Source organism: Dendropsophus ebraccatus, chromosome 11 (genome assembly GCF_027789765.1).
Source record: "Dendropsophus ebraccatus isolate aDenEbr1 chromosome 11, aDenEbr1.pat, whole genome shotgun sequence".
Lineage (NCBI taxonomy): Eukaryota > Metazoa > Chordata > Amphibia > Anura > Hylidae > Dendropsophus > Dendropsophus ebraccatus.
This window is the reverse complement of record NC_091464.1, coordinates 98520173-98538070: the sequence shown is the minus strand read 5'-3', so window position 1 is coordinate 98538070 and position 17898 is coordinate 98520173. Positions and strand designations below refer to the sequence as shown.

Genomic DNA, 17898 nt, shown 5'->3' with positions numbered 1-17898 from the left:
ATGGCGGTATTGGTCAGGTCTGGTATGGCAGTGTTATCCAGTCACAGTATAGAGGTATTGGTCAGGTCTGGTATGGCAGTGTTATCCAGTCACAGTGTGTCGGTATTGGTCAGGTCTGGTATAGCGGTGTTAACCAGTCACAGTATGGTGGTAGTGGTCAGGTCTGGTATAGTGGTGTTATCCAGTCACAGTATGGCGGTATTTGTCAGGTCTGGTATGGCGGTGTTATCTAGTCACAGTGTGGTGGTATTGGTCAGGTCTGGTACGGTAGTGTTATCCAGTCACAGTATGGCGGTATTGGTCAGGTCTGGTATGGCAGTGTTATCCAGTCACAGTGTGGCGGTATTGGTCAGGTCTTGTATGGCGGTGTTATCCAGTCACAGTGTGGCGGTATTGGTCAGGTCCGGTATGGCAGTGTTATCCAGTCACAGTGTGGCGGTATTGGTAAGGTCTGGTATGGCAGTGTTATCCAGTCACAGTGTGGTGGTATTGGTCAGGTCTGGTATGGCAGTGTTATCCAGTCACAGTTTGGCAGTATTGGTCAGGTCTGGTATGGCAGTGTTATCCAGTCACAGTATGGCGGTATTGGTTAGGTCTGATATGTTGGTGGTAAATGTGACCTCTGGAGCTATTATCTACTAATCTATCATGATGCTAATTGGTGAGTGAGGATGGGGCATCCTCAGGTTTAGTGCTTAGAGTAGCAGCAGCTGGTAATACTGCCCTGTATACCTGTACTGTATAGATGGAGTAGGGGGTCCTGTATACCTGTACTGTATAGATGGAGTAGGGGGTCCTGTATACATGTACTGTATAGATGGAGTAGGGGGTCTACCAGTTATTACTGTGGATATTGTGAGGCAGCTGCCCTAGCAACCATTGCTCCCTGTGAAAATGAAAGTAGTAATCGTATTGGTTGCTAAGGCTCCCAACTGCCGTTTACTGCTGGGCAGAGCTGCAGCTAATTATGTCACCTGTGTGTGCAGTGTGGAGATTTTCCCATTCATCTCTATGGGGTGGTCTTCTGCATCCCCCTCCTCTCCTGTACATCTGGCGGGGACGGGACCTTCACAATAACCTTCCCGGGCACCCAATGTATCTGTGGGCCAAATTTGGGGTCAAACGGTTCAGGCATTTGGAAGTCTATACGGGACAGACAGACAGACAGACAGACTTTGATTTTTATGATATAGATATATCTATATATACATACACTGTATAGAATGCTCCCTCTATTATATACGCTGTTTAGAATGATCCCTGTACTTTATATATATACACACACTGTATAGAATGCTCCCTCTATCTATATCATAAAAATCAAAGTCTGTCTGTCTGTCCCGTATAGACTTCCAAAACGCCTGAACCGTTTGACCCCAAATTTGGCCCACAGATACATTGGGTGCCCGGGAAGGTTATAGCAAAGGTCCCGTCCTTGCCAGATGTACTTGTGCATAACAAGTCAGTTTTACCATAGGGCGAACGGCGTAAATGCAAAACTCCCCGAAATCAAAACAAATTCGTTTTTTTTTTCAATTTGACAGCGCAAATGATTTTTTTCCGGTTTCACAACATATTTTATGGAAAAATTATGCCTGTAATTGCAAAGTACAATTGGTTTCGCAAAAAATAAGCGCTCATATACGTCTCTAGGTGAAAAAATGCAAGCGCTATGGACTTTTAAACATAAAATGGAAAAAGCAAAAGCGCAAAAACGAAAATTGGCTTGGACCTTAAGGGGTTAAAGTTTTTAGTTTATTTCTAATGTGCATAAGCTACAATTTACATAACCAGTGCAGAATTGTCGGGTATATAGGGACATATAGGGCTACTGGCGATTTTACCTTAACCCTTTAAGGACAGAGCCAATTTTGATTTTTGCGTTTTAGTTTTTTCCTCCTTGTGTATATAAGGCCATACATAGCACTTGCATTTTTCCACCTAGAAACCCACATGAGCCCTTATTTTTTGCGTTACTAATTGTACTTTGCAATGACAGGCTGAATTTTTGCATAAAGTACACTGCGAAACCAGAAAAAAATTCAAAGTGTGGTGAAATTGAAAAAAAAAATTTGTTTATTTGGGGGAAATGTGTTTTTACGCCATTCGCCCTGGGGTAAAACTGACTTGTTATATATGTTCCTCAAGTCGTTACGATTAAAACGATATGTAACATGTATAACTTATATTGTATCTGATGGCCTGTAAAAAAATTAAACCATTGTCAACAAATATACGACACTTAAAATCGCTCCATTCCCAGGCTTATAGCGCTTTTATCCTTTGGTCTATGGGGCTGTGTATGCGGTGTCATTTTTTGCGCCATGATGTTTACTTTCTATCGGTACCTTGATTGCGCATATACGACTTTTTGATCGCTTTTTATTACAATTTTTCTGGATTTGATGCGACCAAAAATGCGCAATTTTGCACTTTGGGATTTTTTTGCGCTTACACCGTTTACCGTACGAGATCAGGAATGTGATTAATTAATAGTTCGGGCGATTACGCATGCGGCGATAGCAAACATGTTTGTTTATTTATTTATTTATTTACTTTTATTTATAACCTGGGAAAAGGGGGGTGATTCAGACTTTTATTAGGGGAGGGGGCTTTTTACTGTTAACAACACTTTTTTTTTTACTTTAACACTTATACTAGAAGCCCCCCTGGGGTTAGGGTTATTCCCCCCTGGGGTTAAGGTTTTTCCCCCCTGGGGTTAGGGTTATTCCTCCCTTAGGGGACTTCTAGTATAAGTGCTTTGATCTCTCATAGAGATCTCTGCAGCATAGATATAGATAGTATAGATAGTAAACGAGTGCCGAGCCGGGCACGGCGCCATCTTGGAGCGGTCCCCGGCCGGCTTCAGAAACGGAGATCGCTCCTCCGGGATAACATCCCGGAGGAGCGATCTCCTCCACTAGACACCAGGGAGATGCTGGATCCGGTAATCGGATGCAGCTGTCATGTTTGACAGCTGCATCTGATTACTGTATTAGCGGGCACGGCGATCGGACCGTGCCCGCTAATACCTGCGGTCCCGGGCTACACACGGCACCCGGGACCGCCGCGGTTCAGAGCGGGGTTGCCGCGCAGCCCCGCTCTGAACTCCCTTACCGGCATCAGGGCGTAAATTTACGCCCGATGTCGTTAAGGGGTTAAACAAAAAAACAAGGACATAAATTGGCCTCCTGGGCACCTTAGAATAAATCTTATTAACACACTGAAACTTTATACCCGGGCAGCGCCGGGTACATTTTCTAGTCTATATCATAAAAATGAAAGTCAGTCTGTCTGTCTGTCTGTCCCATATAGACAGACAAATTTGGCCCACAGGTCCCTTTCGTGCCCGGGAAGGTTAGAGCGAAGGTCCCGTGCTTGCCAAATGTACAGGAGGGGAGGGGGAAGAGCGCTCCATAGAGATGATTGGGAGAATCTCCACACTGCACACACAGGTGATATGGCAGTTGGAAGCCTTAGCAACCAATAGGATTACTACTTTCATTTTCAAAGGGAGATGGAATCTGATTGGTTACATCCACTGTAATTGTGTACAGTGTATACAGTAAGGGCCTTACCTGCCGGGTGGTGGTGTTGGGGAATGTATACAGTAAGGGGGTGTTAGGTAATGAATACAGCATGGGGGCTACCTCCGGGGGGGGAGTGTATACAGCATGGGGGCTACCTGCGGGAGGGAGTGTATACAGTATAGGAGTACCTGCAAAGGGGGGAGTGTATACAGTATCAGGGCTAACTGCAGGCAGGGAGTGTATACAGTATAGGAGTACCTGCAAAGGGGGGGGGGGGGGGGAGTGTTTAAAGCATTGGGCTACTTGAAAGGGGGAGTGTATACAGCATGGGGGCTACCTGCAGGGGGGAGTGTATACAGCGTGGGGGCTACCTGCAGGGAGGGAGTGTATACAGTATAGGAGTACCTGCAGGGGGGGCTACCTGCAGTGGGCAGTGTATACAGTACGGGGGCCACCTGCAGGGGGAACTGTATACAGTATTAGAAACTTTGAAACCTCTTCTGTGTTGTCCTCACCATGGATGAAAGGTAGTGCCTAAGAGGGCCAGATTATGATGATGCAGGATTGTGGAAGCGCTTATTATTATGGTTCAATTTGTTTTTATTAAGTAGTTTACAAAATAAAATAAGATGAACAAACATACAAAGGTTGTGCATCTAGAAAGTGTCAGCGATTATGCCAGAAATGCCAACAAAACGACACAGGTGTCAAAAAGAGGGAAAGGAGAAAAGACCGAAGCTGATAAGATAACATGTCGCTTGCAGCCTGTCAGGATAGAGAAGATTGAGACTTTCTATCTCCCTCAATCGGTAGTTAGCTACAGTAAGTGCGGCCCTCTCAGAGCTTAGTGGGCAAACAGTAGTTACCTATGCAAACCAACAACAGTTAACAAAGTGGGTACACAAATACACACAGACATACACTCAACGTGGGGGGGGGGGGGGAGTAGGTCCGGGAGGGTGAGAAGATAGGACATGAAAGCATCTAAGAAAGGGAAGAAGAGTTCGTCTGCTTTGCTATCTGTTGATGTGGTGCCAAAAAGTCCAGCGAGGGCTGGTGAGAGGAAGAAATAAGGAAAAGGGAAGAGGGGAAACGAGGGGGCGTAAAGGAGAAGAGAGGGAGATGGGAAAAATGTGGAAGCTCACCCCTCAGCCCCAGGACGTCCGAGGTGTCCAGGTCAGAAGTCTACGTACCTCCAAGGAAATTATCCCCAGCCAACCATCTAGTCATCTCAGGGGAGGACTGGAACAATATCCAGACCCGCCATTTCGTGGAGAATTTCTTGCTCAGGCCGTGCTCATCCGCCCTTAACTCCTCCATGCGCATCAGGGTACCAAAGACCTCCGCCCACATTAGTCTAGAGAGGGGGGGGGGGGGGGTCGTCCGCCACAACCTGGGAATGATTTGCCGAGCTGCCAGAAGGAAGAAGCCTAGTAGGCCCCTCTTAATTGTAGGCAGTGAACCAGGCAAAATGGAAAGAAGAGCCATCTCTGGCGTCAGGGTCAAATTATGAGATGTACAAGGCCTGAACTCCCTGCCACAAAGAGTGTACAGGTGGGCAAGTCCACCAAATGTGGAGCATTGAGCCCACGGCTTGGGAACACCTCCAGCAGGTATCAGGTACGGAGGGAAACCATTTGTGGAGGCGTTCAGGCGTCCGATACCACTGAGCCAACACCTTATAATTGAGTTCTTGCATTCTGGAGGATACCGTAAGCTTGTGAGTAAGTATAAAGGCTTTTTGCCACTCCTCCCCCGAGAACGTTTTACCCAGCTCTCTATGCCAGACTGACTGGAAACCCAACAACTGGTCCTCCGCCTCCTCAGACACCATCACGCTATACAGTAAGGATATTCTATGATCCGGAGGCTCAGCAGCCATACATATCTGCTCAAAGGTGGTCAACCCGATACAAAGCTCCCCCACTGGCGCCAAGGAGCCCATCTGGCAACGTAACTGAAAGTAATGCAGCCACGTCCCGGATCTAGTACCGCTATCTCTCTCTATATCTCTGAGCGGTCTTATTTCGGTATTGAGGACCACGTCCCTGACCCTGGGTGTGTGCGTGGCAGAAAGGGGAAATAGTGCGGATCCATTCATTAACCCTGGGAAATGAGGGTTATGTAAGAGAGGTGTGAGAGGACCTGGGGCAGAGACCAGACCTGTTTTGACTGCAAAGCCCTTCCAGGAGGAGTATAGAGTCCTCAGCAGGGGGGAGAGGTCCAAGTGCCTCGTGTCCACCCGTTTGGGAATCCAAAAGATCCCTTGAGCAGCATGGGTGTTAAGGGCATGCTCTAGGGCAACCCAGAGTTTAGTCGCTTTGTTGTGGAGAAGGTCCAGGACACAGGCAGCGATAGATGCTCTGTAGTAAACAGTGAAGTCAGGTAAGCCTGTACCACCACTATCTTTCCGCCTGATAAGGACCGAGTGCCGCAAGCGTGCCCTGGACGACCCCCACACAAACTTGGAACACATGCGCCTGACTCGCTTCAGAAAGGAGCACGGGAGACAGATAGGAAGGGTCTGAAAATAGTACAGGATCTTCGGAAGGGAGTCCATCTTCAATACACTGATTCCGCCAAACCAGGACAAAGGCAAGGCACTCCAATTCCGAAGATCCTTCTCTAAGGTAGACAAAAGGGGCTTAAAGTTGAGATTGTATATGAGGGAGGGGTCAGCCGGTATATGAGGGAGGGGTCAGCCGGTACACTAACTCCCAGGTATTTGATGTGGTCAGATCTCCACTTGAATGGGAAGCTAGCACGTAATAGGTCCACCTCTCGAGCAGGTATGGTAACATTCAGGATCTCTGACTTTTGCAGGTTCACTTTGAAATTACTAAGAGAACCGAATCTTCTAAACTCTGACATAATGTTGGGGAGGCCCACCCTAGGGGAGGACATGTATTTCATGAGGTCATCCGCAAATAATGACAATTTATGTTCCCTTCGCCCCACGCACACACCCTTTATGGCCTCATTTTGTCTAAGAGCATTTGCCAGGCTCTCCATAGAAGCGCTTATTATTATAAGCTGCAGGTTTTCTGCACACACACCTTACTTATGGTCTGCAGTCGGCGGGGGGAGGGGCATTTCAGGTTTCGCCTCCGGCAGCAGAAGGCCTAGAATAGGCCCTGCTATATATTACAGATATACAGGACCCCCAAACTATACACTACAGGTATACAGGACCTCCACTAACACTGTCAATGTTGTTTATAAGCAGACTCAGCATAACAATACCAATGTTGTACATAACCAGGCTGTATATTACACTGTCAATGTTGTATATAACCAGGCTGTATATTACACTGACAATACTGACAATGTTGTATATAACCAGGCTGTATATTACACTGACAATACTGACAATGTTGTATATAACCAGGCTCTGTATAAAAAACTGACAATCTTGTATATAACCAGGTTCTGTATACAGGCTGATCACATGACATCTCAGTTTGGCTGTTAAGTATTTAGGATGTTTAAAGTTTTTAGTTTATTTCTAATGTGCATAAGCTACAATTCACATAAGTGCAGAACTGTCTGGGTATATAGAGTATAAAGGGGTATATAGGGCTCCTGGCGATTTACCCTTAAACCTTAAACAAAAAACAAACAAACAAGGGCATAGATTTGCCTCCTGGTTGACCTTGGAACAAATCTATTTAACACACTGACACTTTATACTATAGATATATACACATAGTATAGAATTCTCCCTGTAATATATATATATATTTATAGTAGAAGCAAGTGGAGGACAGCATCTTCTTCCAATTAAAAAGACTTTATTGTGCCAGTCTACATAACAGTACAACGTTTCAGCTCGAGCTTGAGAAAGGCTGGGGTTCACGAGCTGAAACGTTGCACTGTTATGTAGACTGGCACAATAAAGTCTTTTTAATTGGAAGAAGATGCTGTCCTCCACTTGCTTCTACTATTGATATTGGGGAGACGAGACGATCCCCTTGGGGACTGTGCATCGGACAGTGTTTTCCACGGATCCTGCCTTGGTCTCTCTGATATATATATATTATATATATATATATATATACACACTCACCGGCCACTTTATTAGGTACACCATGCTAGTAATGGGTTGGACCCCCTTTTGCCTCAGAACTGCCTCAATTCTTGGTGGCATAGATACAACAAGGTGCTGGAAGCTTCCTCAGAGATTTTGGTCCATATTGACATGATGGCATCACACAGTTGCCGCAGATTTGTCGGCTGCACATCCATGATGCCAATCTCCCGTTCCACCACATCCCAAAGATGCTCTATTGGATTGAGATCTGGTGACTGTGGAGGCCATTGGAGTACAGTGACCTCATTGTCATGTTCAAGAAACCAGTCTGAGATGATTCTAGCTTTATAACATGGCGCATTATCCTGCTGAAAGTAGCCATCAGATGTTGGGTCCATTGTGGTCATAACGGGATGGACATGGTCAGCAACAATACTCAGGTAGGCTGTGGCGCTGCAACCATGCTCAATTGGTACCAAGGGGCCCAAAGAGTGCCAAGAAAATATTCCCCACACCATGACACCACCACCACCAGCCTGAACCGTTGATACAAGGCAGGATGGATCCATGCTTTCATGTTGTTGACGCCAAATTCTGACCCTACCATCCGAATGTCGCAGCAGAAATCGAGACTCATCAGACCAGGCAACGTTTTTCCAATCTTCTACTGTCCAATTTCGATGAGCTTGTGCAAATTGTAGCCTCAGTTTCCTGTTCTTAGCTGAGCGGAGTGGCCCCCGGTGTGGTCTTCTGCTGCTGTAGCCCATCTGCCTCACAGTTGGCCGTACTGTGCGTTCAGAGATGCTCTTCGGCCTACCTTGGGTGTAACGGTTGGCTATTTGAGTCACTGTTGCCTTTCTATCAGCTGGAACCACTCTGCCCATTCTCCTCTGACCTCTGGCATCAACAAGGCATTTCCGCCCACAGAACGGCCGCTCACTGGATGGTTTTTCTTTTTCGGACCATTCTCTGTAAACCCTAGAGATGGTTGTGCGTGAAAATCCCAGTAGATCAGCAGTTTCTGAAATACTCAGACCAGCCCTTCTGGCACCAATAACCATGCCATGTTCAAAGGCCTCAAATCACCTTTCTTCCCCATACTGATGCTCGGTTTGAACTGCAGGAGATTGTCTTGACCATGTCTACATGCCTAAATGCACTGAGTTGCCGCCATGTGATTGGCTGATTAGAAATTAAGTGGTAACGTGCAGTTGGACAGGTGTACCTAATAAAGTGGCTGGTGAGTGTATATATATGACTGTATAGAATGCTCCCTGTATCTATATAATAAAAATCAAAGTCTGTCTGTCTGTCCTTCTGTCTGTCTGTCTGTCCTCTATAGACTTCCAAACGCCTGAACCTTTTGACCCCAAATTTGGCACACAGATACATTGGGTGCCCAGGAAGGTTATTGCGAAGGTCCCGTCCCCGCCAGATGTACAGGAGGGGAGGGGGAGGGGAAAGAGCGGCGCCCCATAGAGATGAATGGGAAAATCTCCTCACTGCAAACACAGGTGATATAATTAGCTGCAGCAGACACGGCAGTTGGAGCCTTAGCAACCAATAGGATTACTGCTTTCATTTTCACAGGGAGCAATGGTTGCTAGGGAAGCTGCCTCACAACATCCACAGTAATAACTGGTAGACCCCCTACTCCATCTATACAGTACATGTATATACAGGACCCCCTACTCCATCTATACAGTACATGTATACAGGACCCCCTACTCCATCTATACAGTACATGTATACAGGACCCCCTACTCCATCTATACAGTACATGTATATACAGGACCCCCTACTCCATCTATACAGTACATGTATACAGGACCCCCTACTCCATCCATACAGTACATGTATATACAGGACCCCCTACTCCATCTATACAGGGCCCCCTACTCCATCTATACAGTACATGTATATACAGGGCCCCCTACTCCATCTATACAGTACATGTATATACAGGACCCCCTACTCCATCCATACAGTACATGTAAATACAGGACCCCCTACTCCATCTATACAGTACATGTATACAGGGCCCCCTATTCCATCTATACAGTACATGTATACAGGACCCCCTACTCCATCTATACAGTACCTGTATATACAAGACCCCCTACTCCATCTATACAGTACAGGTATACAGGGCCCCCTACTCCATCTATACAGTACATGTATATACAGGACCCCCTACTCCATCTATACAGTACATGTATATACAGGGCCCCCTACTCCATCTATACAGTACATGTATACAGGACCCCCTACTCCATCTATACAGTATATGTATATACAGGACCCCCTACTCCATCTATACAGTACATGTATATACAGGGCCCCCTACTGCATCTATACAGTACATGTATATACAGGGCCCCCTACTGTATCTATACAGTACATATATACAGGACCCCCTACTCCATCTATACAGGACATGTATATACAGGACCCCCTACTCCATCTATACAGTACATGTATACAGGACCCCCTACTCCATCTATACAGGACATGTATATACAGGGCCCCCTACTCCATCTATACAGTACATGTATATACAGGGCCCCCTACTCCATCTATACAGTACATGTATACAGGACCCCCTACTCCATCTATACAGTACATGTATATACAGGGCCCCCTACTCCATCTATACAGTACATGTATACAGGACCCCCTACTCCATCTATACAGTACATGTATATACAGGGCACAACAGGTATACCAAACTGACTGGGTAACACTGCCACACCAGACCTGACCAATACCGCCATACTGTGACTGGATAACACCTCCATACCAGACCTGACCAATACCACCATACTGTGACTGGATAACACTGCCACACCAGACATGACCAATACCGCCATACTGTGACTGGATAACACCTCCATACCAGACCTGACCAATACCGACATACTGTGACTGGATAACACTGCCACACCAGACCTGACCAATACCGCCATACTGTGACTGGATAACACTGCCACACCAGACATGACCAATACCGCCATACTGTGACTGGATAACACCTCCATACCAGACCTGACCAATACCGCCATACTGTGACTGGATAACACCTCCATACCAGACCTGACCAATACCGCTATACTGTGACTGGGTAACACCGCCACACCAGACCTGACCAATACCGCTATACTGTGACTGGATAACACTGCCACACCAGACCTGACCAATACCGCCATACTGTGACTGGATAACACTACCACACCAGACCTGACCAATACCGCCATACTGTGACTGGATAACACTGTCATATAAGACCTGACCAATACCGCCATACTGTGAATGGATAACACCGCCACACCAGACCTGACCAATACCGCTATACTGTGCTGGATAACACTGTCATACCAGACCTGACCAATACCGCCATACTGTGACTGGATAACACTGTCATACCAGACCTGACGAATACCGCCATACTGTGACTGGATAACACCATGATATCAGACCTGACCAATACTGCCATACTGTGACTGGATAACACCGCTATACCAGACCTGACCAATACCACCATACCGTGACTGGATAACACCGCCACACCAGACCTGACCAATACCGCCATACTGTGACTGGATAACACCGCCATACCAGACATGACCAATACCGACACACTGTGACTGAATAACACTGCCATACGGGTAAATACAACCCTGCAGGTATACAGGACACTACAGGTATACAGGACCCCAAAACTATACACCACAGGTGCACGGGATATCCAAAAAAATATATACTACAGGTATACAGGACCCCAAACTTTACACTACAGGTATACAGGACCCCAAAACTATATACTACAGGTATACAGGACCTCCACCAACTATATACTTCAGGTATACAGGACCTCCACCAACTATATACTACAGGTATACAAGACCCCAAACTATACACTACAGGTATACAGGACCTCAAAACTATACACTACAGGTATACAGGAACTCCACCAACTATATACTACAGGTATATAGGACCCCAAACTATACACTACAGGTACTACAGGTATACAGGACCTCAAAACTATACACTACAGGTATACAGGACCTACACCAACTCTATAATACAGGTATACAGCACCTTCACCAACTCTATACTACAAGTATACAGGACCCCAAATATACTACAGGTATACAGGAACTCCACCAGCTATATACTACAGGTATATAGGACCCCAAACTATACACTACAGGTATACAGGACCTCCACCAACTCTATACTATAGTTATACAGGACCCTCAAACTATTTACTACAGGTATACAGGACCCCCAAACTATATACTACAGGTATACAAGACCTCCACCAATTATACTCTACAGGTATCCAGGACCCTCAAACTATAAACTACAGGTATACAAGACCTCCATTAACTATACATTACAGGTATACAGCACCAACTATATACTACAGGTATAGAGGACCCCTGAACTATACAGTATAGGTATACAGGACCTTCACCAACTGTACACTGCAGGTATACAGGACCTCCCTCAACTATACACTACAGATATGCGAGACCCCTAAAAACTATACATTGTGGGTATACAGAACCCCTCCAACTATGCACTACAGGTATACACTAATTCCACTGATTAACTTAGATGAAACAATACCTTTAGCTTGGCCTCCTGGGCACCTTAGAACAAATCTAATTAACACACTGACACTTTATACCCGGGCAGCGCCGGGTACATTTTCTAGTAATATCATAAAAATGAAAGTCTGTCCTTCTGTCTGTCTGTCCTCTATAGACTTCCAAACGCCTGAACCGTTTGACCCCAAATTTGGCACACAGATACATTGGTGCCCGGGAAGGTTATTGCGAAAGTCCCGTCCCCGCCAGATGTACAGGAGGGGAGGGGGAGGGGAAAGAGAGGCGCCCCATAGAGATGAATGGGAAAATCTCCTCACTGCAAACAAAGGTGATATAATTAGCTGCAGCAGACGCGGCAGTTGGAGCCTTAGCAACCAATAGGATTACTGCTTTCATTTTCACAGGAAGAATTGGTTGCTAGGGAAGCTGCCTCACAACATCCACAGTAATAACTGGTAGACCCCCTACTCCATCTATACAGTACATGTATATACAGGACCCCCTACTCCATCTATACAGTACATGTATACAGGACCCCCTACTCCATCTATACAGTACATGTATATACAGGACCCCCTACTCCATCTATACAGTACATGTATATACAGGGCCCCCTACTCCATCTATACAGTACATGTATATACAGGGCCCCCTACTCCATCTATACAGTACATGTATATACAGGACCCCCTACTCCATCTATACAGTACATGTATATACAGGACCCCCTACTCCATCTATACAGTACATGTATACAGGGCCCCCTACTCCATCTATACAGTATATGTATATACAGGGCCCCTACTCCATCTATACAGTACATGTATAGAGGACCCCCTACTCCATCTATACAGTACATGTATAGAGGACCCCCTACTCCATCTATACAGTACATGTATATACAGGGCACTACAGGTATACCAAACTGTGACTGGATAACACTGCCACACCAGACCTGACCAATGCCACCATACTGTGCTGGATAACACTGTCATACCAGACCTGACCAATACCGCCATACTGTGACTGGATAACACTGTCATACCAGACCTGACCAATACCGCCATACTGTGACTGGATAACACTGCCATACCAGACCTGACCAATACTGCCATACTGTGACTGGATAACACTGTCATACCAGACCTGACCAATACCGCCATACTGTGACTGGATAACACTGTCATACCAGACCTGACAAATACCGCCAAACTGTGACTGGATAACACCTGCCATACCAGACCTGACCAATACCGCCATACTGTGACTGGATAACACCATCATATCAGACCTGACCAATACCACCATACTGTGACTGGAAAACACAGCCATACCAGACCTGACCAATACCACCATACTGTGACTGGATAACACTGCCATACCAGACCTGACCAATACCACCATACTGTGACTGGGTAACACTGTCATACCAGACCTGACCAATACCGCCATACTGTGCTGGATAACACTGTCATACCAGACCTGACCAATACCGCCATACTGTGCTGGATAACACTGCTATACCACACCTTACCAATACCGCCATACTGTAACTGGATAACACTGTCATACCACACCTGACCAATACCGCCATACTGTGACTGGATAACACTGCCATACCAGACCTGATCAATACCGCCATACTGTGACTGGATAACACTGCCATACCAGACTTAACCAATACCACCATACTGTGACTTGGTAACACTGTCATAACACACCTGACCAATACCACCATACTATGACGGGAAAAAACTGCTATACCAGACCTGACCAATACCGCCATACTGTAACTGGATAACACTGTCATACCACACCTGATCAATACCGCCAAACTGTGACTGAATAACACCGCTATACCAGACCTGACCAATACCACCATACCGTGACTGGATAACACTGCCACACCAGACCTGACCAATACCGCCACACTGTGACTGGATAACACCTCCATACCAGACCTGACCAATACCGCCATACTGTGACTTGGTAACACTGTCATAACACACCTGACCAATACCACCATACTATGACAGGAAAAAACTGCTATACCAGACCTGACCAATACCGCCATACTGTAACTGGATAACACTGTCATACCACACCAGACCAATACCGCCATACTGTGACTGGATAACACTGCCATACCACACCTGACCAATACCGCCATACTGTGACTGGATAATACTGCCATACCAGACCTGACCAATACCGCCATACTGTGCTGGATAACACTGTCATACCAGACCTGACCAATACCGCCATACTGTGCTGGATAACACTGCCATACCAGACCTAACCAATACCGCCAAACTGTGACTGGGTAACACCGCCACACCAGACCTAACCAATACTGCCATACTGTGCTGGATAACACCATCATATCAGACCAGACCAATACCGCCATGCTGTGGCTGGATAACACCGCTATACCAGACCTGACCAATACCACCATACCGTGACTGGATAACACCACCACACCAGATCTGACCAATACCACCATACTATGACTGGAAAAAACTGCTATACCAGACCTGACCAATACCGCCATACTGTAACTGGAAAACACTGTCATACCACACCTGACCAAAACCGCCATACTATGACTGGATAACACTGCCATACCAGACCTGACCAATACCACCATACTGTGACTGGATAACACCACAATACCAGACCTGACCAATACCGCCATACTATGCCTCGATAGCACCACTATACCAGACCTGACCAATACAGCCACACTGTGACTGGAGAACACTGCCACACCAGACCTGACCAATACCGCCATACTGTGACTGGATAACACCGCCATACCAGACATGACCAATACCGACACACTGTGACTGAATAACACTGCCATACGGGTAAATACGACCCTGCAGGTATACAGGACACTACAGGTATACAGGACCCCAAAACTATACACTATAGGTGCACGGGACCTCCACAAACTATATACTACAGGTATACAGGACCCCAAACTATACCCTACAGGTATACAGGACCCCAAAACTATACACTACAGGTATACAGGAACTCCACCAACTATATACTACAGGTATATAGGACCCCAAACTATAAACTACAGGTATACAGGAACTCCACCAACTATATACTACAGGTATATAGGACCCCAAACTATAAACTACAGGTATACAGGACCTCCACCAACTCTATACTACAGTTATACAGGGACCTCAAACTATGCACTACAGGTATACAGGACCCCCGAACTATATACTACAGGTATACAAGACCTCCACCAATTATACACTACAGGTATCCAGGACCCTCAAACTATAAACTACAGGTATACAAGACCTCCACCAAATATACATTACAGCATTACAGGTATACAGCACCAACTATATACTACAGGTATACAGGACAGTACAGGTATACAGGACCTTCACCAACTGTACACTGCAGGTATACAGGACCTCCCTCAACTATACACTACAGGTATACAGCCCCCCCCAACTACACACTACAGGTATACAGGACCCCCCCAACTATACACTATAGGTATACAGCCCCCCCAACTATGCACTACAGATATGCGAGACCCCTAAAAACTATACATTGTGGGTATACAGAACCCCTCCAACTAGGCACTACAGGTATACACTAATTCCACTGATTAACTCAGATGAAACAATACCTTTAGCTTGGCCTCCTGGGCACCTTAGAACAAATCTAATTAACACACTGACACTTTATACCCGGGCAGCGCCGGGTACATTGTCTAGTATATATATATATATATATATATATATATATATATATATATATATATATATAGACTGTATAGAATGCTCCCTGTATTAATATATATATATATATATTGTAGACATGTCACTGGAAAAGTGTTCGAGGGGAGGTACATCTCACCCAGGCTACTGCATATGGTGAGATGGTAAATCCAGGAGAGATCTGTCACTCAGCAGTATTATGCTGCTGAGTTGTTCTTTCCATTTTCCGGGCCTGGATTTACTGGAATGGCGGGTAGGTTGGTAGTGGGACCTGCCACCCGATCCCCCCGATCCAGTTCGGGTGTTGCGGCCAGGTGTGCCCTGATGAGCCTACACGAGGGTAAAAGCTCTCACAGTGTGGAGAGTGTTAGCGCTCAGCCAGGAGTGATCGGCCTGCATGCTGTGTTTGCTGGGAGCTGGGAATACTGCCGCTGCTGGGACTTATTCACACCCTGCGATACCGCTTATCCAAGTGTCAGATAGGTGACCTGTATGTTAGTAAGCGCCCAGATGGGCAGGACCTTTTGTTTTGTTTTGTTCTTAAAAGCACCGTGTTGTTATATTTCTGTTGTGATGGACGGTTTATGTTGCAAATAAGCGCCAAGCTGTTTTATAAGTCCAAGTCTTCTGCTGAACTGTGTCCAACACACCATCCCCCGGGAAGATCCCTACAATATATATATATATATATATATATATATATATATATATATATATATATACTGTATAGAATGCTCCCTTTTATTATATATATATATATATATATATATATATATATATACACACACACACACACTGTATAGAATGCTCCCTGTATTATATATATATATATATATATATATATATATATATATATATATATATATATATATATAATCTTGTGGGGGGGTTAGCTCCGTCACAGGTATCACAGACACAGCAGAGTTAAAATCACTGGGTTTTATTTCACAAAGTCCAAGCAGTAACAAAATAGGTTCTCTTCAGCAGGTGCAAATAACATAAGGATAGCCTGGCTTCAGGCACAAAGGGTTAAACGAAAACAGGATTTCTCACCAGAACAGTCTTTTTAGGCTACAGCAGATTCTCCAGCTTCTCTGCCTGGAACCAACACAGCAGAACCTCCCGACAAGCTCCAGCCTTGGAGTTACCACACACCTCATCTCCTGACTGTTATAGGGAAAACCCGGGATGGATACGTGGGAGCAGTCATCCCACCCAACTCTGAGACTGCTCCAGTACAAGCCGCCCCGAACAACTGCTTGAAAGCAGGTATACTAAATTAGAAAAAAACTGTCAGTAACCTATGGTTACTGACCAATTCTATCCGAGGCCTTGAACCACGGTGACACGTATCTGTCATCGACCACCATACCTTGTGCCTTGTCACAATACATACACTGTATAGAATGCTCCCTGTATTATATATACACACTGTATAGAATGCTCCCTGTATTATATATACACTGTATAGAATGCTCCCTGTATTATATATATACACTGTATAGAATGCTCCCTGTATTATATATATATACACTGTATAGAATGCTCCCTGTATTATATATACACACTGTATAGAATGCTCCCTGTCATTTTATATATATATTATATATATATATATAAATACCACACACTCGTATAGAATGCTCCCTATTATATATATATATATACACTGTATAGAATGCTCCCGGTATTATATATATACTACACTGTATAGAATGCTCCCGTATTATATATATACACTGTATCGAAGCTCCCTGTATTATGATATACACACTGCATAGAAATGCTTCTGTATATAATATATTAAACACTGTATAGAATGATCTCTGTATTATTATATACCACACTGTATAGAACGCTCCTGCTATTATATTATACACGGTATAGAAGGCTCCCTGTATTATATATAAACTGTATAGATGTCCTGTATTATATTACACACTGTATAGAATGCTCCCTGATTAATT

General features: G+C 45.1%; 1 protein-coding gene across 1 annotated transcript in view; it reads right to left on the bottom strand.

Moving 5' to 3' along the window:
- The window catches only part of LOC138768001 (vang-like protein 1), a 74243-nt gene extending 57184 nt beyond the window's left edge, over positions 1-17059 (bottom strand). Inside the window, exon 1 of the mRNA XM_069945969.1 lies at positions 16985-17059. The gene's annotated coding sequence lies outside the window, so the exon portion shown is untranslated. The remainder of the gene's footprint in view (positions 1-16984) is intronic.
- Between the last annotated feature and the right edge of the window lie 839 nt (positions 17060-17898).